At 35.2% G+C, this 13,078-nt stretch overlaps 1 pseudogene; it reads left to right on the top strand.

Annotated features, from left to right (window-relative positions):
- Positions 1-12,635: 12,635 nt before the first annotated feature.
- Positions 12,636-12,732, top strand: LOC122128248 (annotated as a pseudogene).
- Positions 12,733-13,078: the final 346 nt, after the last annotated feature.

Raw genomic sequence — 13,078 nt, 5'->3', positions numbered from 1 at the left:
AGCATGGCCAACACTTAGTAAGGATACGAGTTCTGCTAGTATGGAGCGCAACACCATAGGTCAGACTCTGGGTCTTCTAATCATGACATCTGATGGGTGAGGCCAACCTTATTTTAAATCTTGAGCTGTGATCTTCAGATCTCAGCCCCCTGAGTACCTAGGATTATAGGCATGAGCCTCTGGCATTGGGACTCTGGTACTTTTGGGTATATTAGTATATTAGGGTTTGACCTCAAGGCCTTAGGCTTGCCAGTCAGGTCTTCTACCATGTGAGTCAAGCTTTTCTGTCTTGGGCATTTCTGAGATGGAGAATTAATGTATGCTCAGGCTGGGCTGGATCATGGTCCTCCTATCTGTGACAGGCCTGAGCCACCAGGCCTGTTCTTCTGTAGTTGGGATGGTAGATATGTAATGCCACGCTCAGTCATTGGTTTAGATGGATTGTCCCAAACTCAGTCCACGGCAGCCGATTCTTGACCAGAGGTGAATCTCTGGGTTGGGCCTCAACCATTGGACTTCAATCTCCTCATGGGACAGTTGTGAGGAAACAAGGGATTGATACAGAGGGATCTCTAGAGCAGGGACAGGCACAGATGGAGGTGCCATCTGATACTGTTCTTGGCAATTCTGTGAGCATATGATAGGAAGATACCCGGAAAGATCTCAGATGGTGTGTATTAACGGTGCAACAGGTATGGGATTATGAAACAAAACATGGCTCTCTTTCTTTATTACTCTATCCCCATGAGTAACGGAATCTTTCACTTTTTTCAGTTTTGAAGCTGGGGAAACTGAGGCACAGAGAAGCCGGGTGACCTACTAATGACTCCCAGCTGACAGGAAGCTCGGCCTGACTTCTCTGCCATGCTCCCTAAGACAGTGGGTGCTATTCATCCCACTTCTTGTGGTGGGAAGTCCACTTCTTTTCAGTCATGGGGCTTGAACTCTGGGCCTGGACAGCTCCCTGAGCTCCTCAGCTCAATGCTAGCACTCTACCACTTGAGTCACAGCACCACTTCCAGTTTTTTGGTGGTTCTTTGGAGATAAGAGTCTCACAGGTATTCCTGCCCGGGCTGGCTATAAACCATGATCTTCATATCTCAGCCTCCATTGTACTTAGGATTATAGGCCTGAGCCACCGGCATATGGTTTAAGTGTAATTCTGACCTTCTTTCTTTTACTTTCTCTCTCAGGAACTGATTCAATGGGTGCTGGAGGAGGTGGCCCAGCATCCCCATGTGGATGGAACCAAGGTGGTCCTCTCATTCTGGAGGTAACCTGTGAGTCAGGAGCTGTCTCGCTCAGTCTGTTGTACCAGCTCCATGAGGTAAGTCCCTCTGTGCCCTGGCTACACTGTGACAGTTATCCATTGTCTTTCTAGTCTTACTGGACTCAGTATTGTGTTCAATGCTCTTTTCTAGCAAAAATTTCTGGCTAAAATTATGATACAGAGTTACAGAATGAAAATGTAATGCCATCTTAAGAAAATCATTTAGGGTTCTGGGAATGTGGCTTCATGGTATGGTGATTGCCTAGCATGCATGAAACCCTGGATTCAATTCCTCAGTACAACATAAATTGAAAAGGAAACACTGGAAGTGGTCCTGTGCCTCAAGTGGTGGAGGGTTAGCCTTGAGGAAAAAAAAAATCTGAAGAATAATTCCCAAGCACCGAGTTTCAGCCCCAGGACTGCCAAAACAACAACAACAACAACAATGAACAGTTAGTAAATGCAAAATACAGAACCCATACTTGGAATATATAATTGCTCCTTCCATACTGATACCTGACAATAGTTACTAACACATGTACTTTAAGTATTGATACTGTGTTGAAAAAATGTTTTGTTCATTAGGTCATGGCAATTAATGCTAGGAATGTGCTTAGATGTCAGGTGAAGATTAATTCGGGAAATTCAAATATTCCAGGCTTTTGAGTGGGGTCACTGCTAATCACAATGAGAAGGATAGTGTAAGTGAGATTTGGAAACTATTTTGGCCAGTCATCACACCAAAAAGGCAGAGGCTAATTAACAGTTGTGACAGAAGAGAAGGAATAACTCCAGATGGAAAGAATAAATGATTGTAACTAATGTATAGCAGAAACCGTTCTAGGGAACCATTTTTGGTTATTAAAGAACTAGTTATCAACTAGGCTTATTCCTCATTGCCTTTAGCATTCAAAATCTCCTAGGCTAGTTCTTAATCTAAGTGTGATGAATGTATCTCCTTCTATGCTGATCTTTCATACCTGATCTTTGCTTTCTAAAAATCTGTCTTTCTATATTTATCTATGAACATTTCCTGATACTATATACATCTACAAAGATGAAAGAGGATGCTAATGTAAGAATCCCATAGCTCATGAGTCATTAATGTAACAAAATATTGTAAATATTGCTACCTTAATTATTCTGAAAAGTGGCAATGTCACATCATTTGGTTCATATTTCCATTCTTTGTCTACATAGTGACATTAAGTGCACATAAATGCAAATATGAGCCGGGTGCTGGTGGCTCATGCCTGTAATCCTAGTTACTCAGGAGGTTGAGTCCAGAGGTTGTGGTTCAAAGCCAGCCTGGTCAGGAAAGTCCATGAAACACTTATCTTCAATTAACCCCCAAACCCCGGAAGTGGTGCTGTAGCTAAAGTAGTAGAGTGCTCAAGCTGTGCTGGAGAGCTGAGACACAGTAGCCAGGATCAATGTTCAATCCCCACAACCAACAAAAAAGTGCAAATATAGGTTTAAGTTTCCCCAAAGGAATGATGAAGTCAATAGTAATCTTGCCAAATGATTTAGTAGTGCACCTACTTTTGCTGAGTTATTTGTTATGGCTTCTTTGCTAAACATATTCTCTTCTTTAAAAATTGTCAAATATTAGCTTTATAATAAACTTCTTCTAATATTTCTTGGTTGAAAAGAGAAATCCATACAGTTGATGTCACTTAGCTTTCTTACTGTCTTAGCTCAAAGCCAACCCAGGCAAGAGAGTCTGTCAAACACTTATCTGTAATTAAACACCAAAAAATCCAGAAGTGGAGTTTTGGCTCAAGCAGTGGAGTAATAGGTTTGGGCCAGGTGTGAAAGAAAGACAACTGTTCAGGGAAAGGGGCCAGTCTCTAAGTTCAAGTCCCAGAACCAGCACAAACTAAACAAACAAGCAAACAAAACAAACCCTGAGTATTTTTTTGGGACTCTCCTTAAAATAGTAGCAGTCTGAGAAGAGGCTGCTTTTGCTGATCATACTCACTGGATCCTGATATTTTGGAATCCTTATTGCTATAGAAAACTCAAGACCAGACTAAAGGAATTGATAACTGATTCCTGCAACAAGAGAATCATCTCAGGAGTGAAACATCCATCCATAAGACGCTTTAAAACCTCCATATCTTTGCTTCTTTGCAGTAGAACACTTTTAAAACAAAGTTACTTCCTTTTGTTCTATGCTGGCCTTCAAATGGCATATTGTTTCCTTTTGCAATACTCTCAACCAGAAGTTTACAGACAAGTTTTATATGAGTAAAGGACACACCCAAAAATCAGGGACAGATTTTCCTTCCAGCCTTGGATTCTTTTCTTGTATAGTAAAAAGGAAAGTAATAGTTAACTTGAACTTTATCATTTCTCAATGTTCAATTCCTCTCCTGGGATCAGTTTCCACATCCAGTAACAGTTACTTCCACTTACTTCCATTAACAATCTATGGTGCTGCTCCAGAAAAAAATGAATGTTTTCTGGCTTCATTGAAATAGCACAAAGACACTTTTGCACATGAGGTAACACGTGTTTCAGAGACAACTTAGTAAAGAGAATTGAAATTTAAATTGCTTATAAATACATTATCCATGAGAATATTTTGTTCAAACTTCTTATGTGCTCTGTAAATTAAGGTGAATTTTAAATGGGAAGAAGGTTCTCAGATCATTTTTTGTGAGTCTATATGCTGTGCATTAATTTCCCAAGTGTACATGAGTTAACAGTAAGAGAAACTATAGCAATTATAGGAGAAAAAGAAGTTCTGTGTTTATGTATAAGTGTTCAATACAATATAGAAGACTCTACAAATAAGAAAACATTGAAACAATAAAGCCAAGTCCTGTATGTAGATTTATAGGAGTGATATAGAGAAAGCATTACTCCTAAGTGGAACAAGAAGCATGAGGCCACTCCCTTTCTAAATCACGCTTGCTAATCATGTAAATGTGCAAAAAGGAGAATGGAAGAATGATTCTGTTTCCAATGCAAGTCACATATGGGAGAATAGACTTAATTGGAATAAAAGAGTCTATCCTGAGGGAACAGGAATTATACTAGCAATGAACCTGGTGGCTAAGATCACATTTCTTTTTCTTTCCTTTTCTTATATTCCTTTTTATTGTTGTTGTTTTTCGTGTCACTTGAAATATGGGACAGGGCGCTGTCCCTCTGAAACGCAGCTCAAGGCTAGTGCTCTTCCACTTGAGCCACAGTGCCACTTCCAGTTTTCTGGTAATTATTGGAGAAAAGAGTCTCCAGGACTTTCCTACCCGTGCTGGCTTTAAACCCCAATCCTCAGATCTCACAACAACTTGGTTTATGATCACATTTCTAACAGTGTACACTCAGGATATGTAATGTATATGTCCATCTATCTTTATATGAATTTTGAGTTAAAAATCTGGGCTACAGGATAGACTTAACACTCACAAAAGTGTTTGAAGTTTAAAAGTTGATACTCCTGGAAAAATAAAACCTAAGAATGTAAAGGAGTCTGGGAAGTTCAATTTGCATACAGCTTGGACAGTATAGGCTTTGAGACACTACCTATAATTAACCAGCCAAAAGCTGGCATACTAGTCACGAGCAAGATTGCTGAATTACAGCTTTAGGTTTTTGCATACATACATACAAACATACACATACACACAGAGGCATTTATAGGTGCACACAAAAATATACAAATGAAACAACTCTCAGAATATGTAGGAAAGTTAGAAAACAATAGAAAATAGGTCCTGAGTAAGACTAGAATCAAGTGATAATTTTTAATATTAGAAAGCCTTCAAGTGAACTTTCCCCCAGAATTTGAGAATATTACACAGGTAGGGACCAGAGATAGTAAGAAAGTCAAGCAACCATTATTAACGGGATATGATACATGGTGGAATGAATCAGGGAAGCCTGCAGGTGCATCTGAAAATGTTCATATCCCGTGTCAAATGTTAAAACATCTTTGAAAATAGTACATAAACAGTCTCAGCAGTCAGTCTAGTGGATAAGATTATAGGAGAAGTTCAGATTTGCTAATCTGTTTCTAGATAAAATTAAACAAACTATGTCAGGGCAATGTGATACAAGCCTGGAATTCTAGCACTCATGCAGGAGATTAGAGAGTAGAATTACCTAACGATATCTTCCCTGGACCAGGTAGAATAATTTTGTCTCAGTAAAACAAACCATCAACAAAAAACAAATACACAGTTGGAAGTTTGGCCTAATTTTGTCATTATGTTTTGAGAAGTCAAGTTCTTATTGAATGCAACTCATACATATCCTCACTTGTTTTTTAGATGCTCTCATCATTACAGAACATTCCTAGATGCAAAATAGCTCATGATTCCCATCCAAAAACTTGCAGAAGTAAGTAAGCCTCATTCTGTTGGATTCCAAATAAATGTTGAAGGATTACAAAAGCTTAAGTCTGGAGAAATAGCAAAGTTCGTCTAATGTAGGACTCTGTAGACCTTGTTAAATTAGAATTTAGATTTAAAATATATTTTTTGGTTTTGTTTGTAATTTCATATTCTATAGGATACTACAAAATTCTTTTTAAGTAGATGGATTATTTGAAAAATTCACAAAAGATTCTGGCATTCTATTTGCCTAGATATTATTTCAACAGAGTTATATTTAGAACATAGTTAATAGATAATTCGCACAGTTCATGTATACCATGTTAATATGAATGATCTAGACAGAGTTGCCAAGAAATGGATGACATTAATTTATACATTTAGAAAAACCAATTTTTTAAGGGTTTGGTTTAATATGGTGTGAAGAGAGCAATTGTGTGACATCTGCTTTCTTCTCCCTATATGTACCACAGGAAGCCATTTCCTTATTTACGTTCCTCTGTATACATGGAGAAAAATGCTAGGTTTGGGGTTTGTTTTCAATTTTGTTTTTGTTTTATTGGTTCGTCCTAGAGCTTGAACTCTTGGCCTGGATAGGGTCTCTGAGCCTGTTTATGCTCCAGGCTCATGCCCTACCACTTCAACCTCAGTGCCACTTAAGTCTGGCTTTTGTGGAGAAGTTTTTGGAGATAAGATTCTAAGAAACCTTCCTGCCTGGGTGAGCTTTGAATCATAATTTTCCTATCTTAGCATAGTGAATATCTATGATAACTTAAAAGTATAAATATAAATAATATTTGCAAGTGTTCTCATGTCAAGAATACCAGTGGAGGAAAAATGATGCAGCTCAGTTTATGGTGGTGTTCTTTTCAGAACAAGGAGGGTGTCACATTAGCAGAGGTGTAGTATTTTTTCAAAATAGAGATAAGGTATTCGTGATGTGAATTAAGGAATTTTAAGGTGTCCCTTACAAGTTGGAAACTGTTGGGCTAGTATGACTTTATGGCATAAATCTTGGGATTGATGGTCATAGACATAATAGCTTACTCTTATAAAAAATTGCTTACTCTTGAATAATTAATTATTACACATGCTTCACAGTTTTATCCTCTATTAGAATGTGGCTATTTTTCTATTTACTTCTCAATCTGCAACACCCCATTGGAAACTGCATCTATTGCAGAAGTACATAACATGCAAACAGGTACTGTTTTGAATCTCTTAGGTATGTTGAGAATTTAAAAATGAGTAGTTATTAGTCATAGGAATTTTGAAGAACACATATATCCTGTCCTCTTAAAAACTTACTTACTTTTAAAAGTTATGGGTTTCCATAGCATTAAACTGTTTTCTGTTTTAGAATGAGAAAATACTAAATTTATTCTTTTTCGAAAAATTTGGCAAGTATATTGTGAAAATATTGTCTAGTTGGATAACATGCAAGTTGATTACCCTCTGATAAAGAAGGGTAATTAATTCAAATTAGATGCCAAATAGTATTGATTTTTAAAATGTTACTACATAAAGAATATTATTTACTGTGCCAATACAGTGAAATTATATTTTATGCAGCTTATTTTTTCAATTTTATTATAAAAAAGATGTACAGTGGGGTTACAATAATTGTAAGGTATTAAATCATAACTTTTCAAACTTGGTAACACTCCCTCATTTTTCTCACAGTTTCCCTTCACCCCTTCACTGCTCACAAGTTGTGAAGTACATTTCCAAAATATTGTCTTGTGAGTATTGCTACTGCATTGATTTGCCTTTTGTCCTTTGTCTCACCATTATGCTCACCATTGTCTCACCATACAGCAGGGATAAACCATAGAGGAACACCCCAAAGAAAACAGAAATCACATAGTTCATCAAAAACAACAACCACAAATGAAAAAAAAATCTGGTTCCATATCTTGGAATTCATTTTGCTTAGCATCGTCTAATATGGTAATATATACGCATAACAAAGCCACTAGAAAATAATAGCTGCATGAATACTATATCATGAAAACAGCATGTTAACATTTTGATGGTAAAGGTGGAATTAGGATTGGTGAATTTGCGGTTCTGATAAAGGATTTTCAAGGGTTTTAAAGTTATGACAAGTAAAATTTAACTGTTCAAAATTTTTAACAACTTAGCCTATTAAGAAAATTTAAAATTGCCTGGAAGAATAGGTTTTCATGCAAAGAAATCCAAGGAGACTTAGTAGAGAGGGAGCAATGTGGATGAAGATGGCTCTTTTTCACACTAAACAAACAAACCTCAGAAACCTTGCTGTAAGTCCTGTAGGTTCCCTTGGAATTGTCCTTACCCAGGAACTGTATTCTCACTGTTTGAAACCAGATTGTATTGGAATTTAAATTAAAAGTTCTTAAAAAAATAAGGTATCAAAATTTGTAAATTTACCTTTAATTACCAAACAGTAATTCTCTGAAAAAGATAATTTGAGTCAAAATATTTAGGGAGAAAGTGCCCTCCACAATAAAAGAAGGTGTTGGTATTACACATTTCTGTTTGTAACACTTTCCACAATGTCTTTGGACCTGAAGCAGTGAAACACAGAAAAAAATTCTGATTGGAAACTTCAAACCAATGATTTGACATTTCTAAGTGGCTCACAAAAAATAATATTCTTATTAATATGAGATAGTGAAGACTTCTTTTATTACATATGCCAAAAAGTTTAGAAAAGAATTGAGCAAATGGAAAAAATAATAAAAAAATTTTCTTAGAAGCCTTAGCTCAGCATAATGACTTCAGCAGTGAAGGGAGGCCAAAACTTTTTGATATAAATTGTGTTAGTATTTTTACTCCCTAAAGTGATTTCACAGAGCGCATTTGGCTCACTACAAGGCAGAACTGATTGAATGAAGACATGAAAATATATTCCACATCCAAATGAGGCAACTTAAAGAGTTTTAAAAGAGAAATAATGAAGATGTAGCAGTGGTGGAGCCCGTATGGTCCTTCAGTTTCACTAGACTTGAAGCCAAGAACCTGTGATTAATTGGAACTCCGGCAAAAGATAAGAGGACATAGAAGTAGGACATAGAAGCATTGTCCTTTTGTAACAGACACTTTCTTCCAAGGTATGGGTGATTTAACTCTATTCTCCTCCATACAACTTGGTGAACAAATGCAAGACCAAGAGAGAAATAATCTATTGAAATAATTTTGCATAGAATAACTTCACTGTTCCTGATATGGTATCTAAGGAGAATCTTAAGAGAGAAGATAAAAGTGCAGTATTTTTTGGTTTCCTCTAAGCATCTTGTTAGCAAATATATCTTTGAGGTTAGACAATTCTGATTGAACCAAGTCATGGAGTACTTATTTTTGTGGGCACTTTAGATACAAGAAGTCTTTCAAGGTAAAAGAAAAAATATATAGCCAAATATTTGTGATCACAGCTTCTTGGACAGTTTTCTGGAGACAAAGATTTACTTTAGATTTCTCCTCATTAACATAGATGTTGTTTCATAGCAACCAAATGCAAGAGGGAAGTTTTATGGACTCACTTGGCCAATTAAACAGCATGAAAGAAGAAAATGGCAAATAATATTTAATGAAATTACTTTGACCAATTACTTTGCCAGAAGAAAGAAGAAAAAATATAATTCAAAAGCAATTTGACTTAAAAGTATCAAGAAAGAGTAGTGAAGAGAGATTAGAGAAAATATAGAGGATTGTTTTCTCTCCAGTGGAGCAATGGGTTCTTGATCTTGTTTCTTCCATTCTACCTCACAAGCTACCAAGTGTGTCTCAGGACTGGATTATCCAGTTCAGACAGAAAACTCGTAGAAGAAAGATACTGTTTGCAGCAGATATAGGTGATTTATAACCTTAGACAATCTAATTCTGTTCAAAATTCTCCCTATCCCAAACTTCCCTCTTTGAACAGCTTTGTTTGCTTTTCCCAAGACTGCCCTTCATTAACTGATTAAAATTTTGAGTGGTCATATTCATACTCTCTAGAGATTGCTGTTTGGTTGTGATTTTTGTGTGTTTTTGTTTCTTGTTGTGTTTTTTAACTGAATTTTAAAGGGTTGTGCAATTGTGTTACAATTAAATATATCCATCTAATTGTCCAATGCTCCTAGATCAGAGTCACTCCTTCCATCATTCTCAACCAACCCTTTCTCCAAGATTTATTTCCAATTTACAACTTCCTTCATCATATGTGTACATTCAGTATTCTAACTGTACCTGCCCCTTGTTCATTTTTCATTCATTCTATGTCTTTACTATAATTCCTCTCTGGTTTCAACTTCCTGATTGTCATTCTGTTAAACTGTCTATTAATACTTTGAAAAGTTTATATACATTCCATGGAGTTTCAATCCTGCATATTCTTTAACTGATGCCAGTTTATATTTCCATAATTCATTCATCTGCAGCAACAATTTGCAAGACTGGAGATGGGAAGCACCTAAACATGATTTTATTCTCAACTGTTTGTAAGATTAATCTTTAGTCAAAAAGAAAGTTAAAAAATGGCTTAGAATGTATTCCTAACTATTTTTTTTTATAAATGGCTTTGTACAATGGTGTGATTCTTTTATTTTACATGGAATAATATTTTCTACTACCTATAAGTTTTGGAAAAAGAAGAAAATTAAAATTTATTCCTAGAGAGGAATATGATAGAAGTAGAAGACAGATACTATGTTTGTCATATCTCTGATAAGTACCCATATTCAAGACTTAAAGTCATATTTCTTACTATGTTAGACAGAGGGAAAACATAAAATAACATATATTAAGGCAAATATTTGTGATTTTTTAAAATGTACCTTATTAAATGATGAAATTTATTAGCTAATGTTTGGGTTTGAAATTTAGGAGGTTGATCTATTTAACACATTTCTGAAAGGCTCTTACTGAAAAACACAAATTGTGGGTGGTAGTATTTCTACACTTTAATGAATGGTTGAACATGTTTGGCATTAGTGCTGTATAAATAATTCAACTCTATTTAACTTGCTCCCTACACTTGAAAAACTTGTAATGTCACTAAGTATCATCAACTTGTCAAATGTTATTTTGGCGAAATTGATTCTAAAAAGTATATTTGAAAATGAATATACTTTCAGATTAAATTTAGATTATCATTGGTTTTAGAGTGACATTTTTATACCACAGAACCATGTTGTACTGAAGTCCCAGTGTTTTGAAGCACTCCTTAGTGCTTCAAATGTTTTTCTGAATTACATTTGACCTCTAAGTCAAGTTTTCGGGCTTTGGTAGACCAATTATGGATCTGTCCTTCCAGGAACTATTTTTGGCCCACTTATGTTGGAATAAAATCTTTCGTTAATCATAGGTGAGGAGTATTAAAAATAAACATATGACACTTTGTGAACTTGTTCACTCATATGGGCTGGTCATCTGTAAGTTGAATGTTTGAATTACAGTACTTTCTCTCAAATTTTGTGATCTCATCCTTCATTTTAAGTTGCCTTGCATTTCACAATTGTTTACTGCTAATTCCTGCATCTCAAGGAATTGGGGCCCTGAAATATAGGAAATGCGAAATTGAGATGGGTCTTCAATTACTGTGTGTTGATATGTTGCATGGGCCTTGGTGAAAAGTCTTGCCCCTGTTATCTGATGATGCAGGTAACTGGGACCTGGGATCCTAGGACCCATGGGTACTGCAGAAAAATAATATTTTTTAGACATCTTAGCAAAATTTGGGAATAATCAGTAGGAATGCTTCAGAAGTATGGAGAAAAACAGTTTGAGACAGGCGAGTTAAAACAATAAACAGAGCAGCAGAGTAAAATCCATTACAGATTAGAGGAAAACATTGTTTTTTTACCATGTGGATTCAGAAGGCAAAGAACAGTTATAATGTATCACAAGTTTATACTAATAACATTGCATTGATACTTTTTATAGTCTAATAAATATTTTAAACCTAATTATTTATATTCCAATTCTATTTATTGGAAAAAAATAAATATCAATTTATTTGTCAAATTATCAACTAATTCTAGTAAGTTTCATTGTGTGAAATATAAAATCAGCACATATAAATGTAAAATGTATGACTATATATATTTAAAAGGCACACATTTTGCATTTTTCTGTTGTAGTTACTGTATCAAAGGCAACTCTGTTTTAAAGTATTATTCCATTATCTCTACCTCCGTGTTTGATAGAGTTAGACCTAAAGTTTTACCATTTGTAGATTTACAGCATGGAGGAAAGAGGAAACTCTGTGATTAAAACATTATCAATTTAATGCCTAATAACGAGAAGAAACATATGCACTTCTCCTGTAACTCTGAAAATATTTGGTTATAAAAAGGCAGTAGTGTAATTTCCTGCCTGGTTGGATCGTAGACAAGCCAGAACAAAAAGTAATCATGCATATGAACAATTTTTCCACCTTCTTGGGTTTAGCTACTTTTGAAATGGAAGGTATAATAAACAATTATATTTTGATAAAATACCTTCTAGTCTGAACAGTTCTGTTTGAACGGTTCATCTCTCTATGATCTCTTGTAACCAAGATTAGTTTTGTTCTAGTAAGAAAATCTTTGCTGTCAGGGTAAGATATTCTAGTTGGTCTGTTCCCACATGGAAGAAGGGTAAAGGCTCAGGTAGACATTTGTTCCAGTAACACCTCATTTGGGAAATTGTCAGCTGAAGAAGTTTAGAAGTATCACTTAAGCAATGCTTACTTTGAATCCATTAGGTCCACAAAGCTAATTCAGTTGAATAAATAAGTACTTGAAAAAGCCATCACCTTTGGACCTATCTATAAATAATTAAGAGTACGATCAAATACCAAATAAAAAGACTTAATATAGTCATTGACAAAAAAAATTTGCAAATGTGAGCAATCGACTGATCAATATAATTTTTTTCCACTATTCACAGAATTTAAGGGAAATAAGATCGATAGCATTGTTAGGAACAATAAGGTTTCCTTCTGACAAGTAGGCACCCATAGATATAAGCCTGTATAAAGATTGCATCATTAACTACTTAAATTTAGAGGATATTACGTGCTTCAGCAGCACGTATACTCAAATTACAATACAGAGATTAACATGGCACTTGCACAAGGATAATATGAAAATTTGAGAAGTATTCCATATTTTTCATTCTTCAGATGCAAGAAATGAAAAACAGTTATTAAAAAGTTGATTACAAAATTACAAGTGTAACAATACACGTAATTCATATTATTAAATTTAGTTTGACATCAGTGTATTAAATCTTCACCTCAGAAAGGCGTTTACATAGCATAAACTTTACAAAACTTTTCAAATTAGACATCACTGACATTTTATCCCAAAGAAAAATAATATTAAGACCTAGAAAAAAAGGAATCAAACTGTTCTATATGGAATGCAATCGGAAAGGACACATTAATGAACCTATATATTATAAAATAATGTAGAATTCAAAGTATATCTAGGAAAAAATAAATTATGAACATTATGCA

This window comes from Dipodomys spectabilis, unplaced genomic scaffold, assembly GCF_019054845.1.
Source record: "Dipodomys spectabilis isolate Male_0828 unplaced genomic scaffold, ASM1905484v1 ptg000326l, whole genome shotgun sequence".
NCBI classification, from domain to species: domain Eukaryota; kingdom Metazoa; phylum Chordata; class Mammalia; order Rodentia; family Heteromyidae; genus Dipodomys; species Dipodomys spectabilis.
The sequence above is the reverse complement of the archived record's forward strand: the minus strand, read 5'-3'. Positions and strand labels throughout refer to the sequence as shown.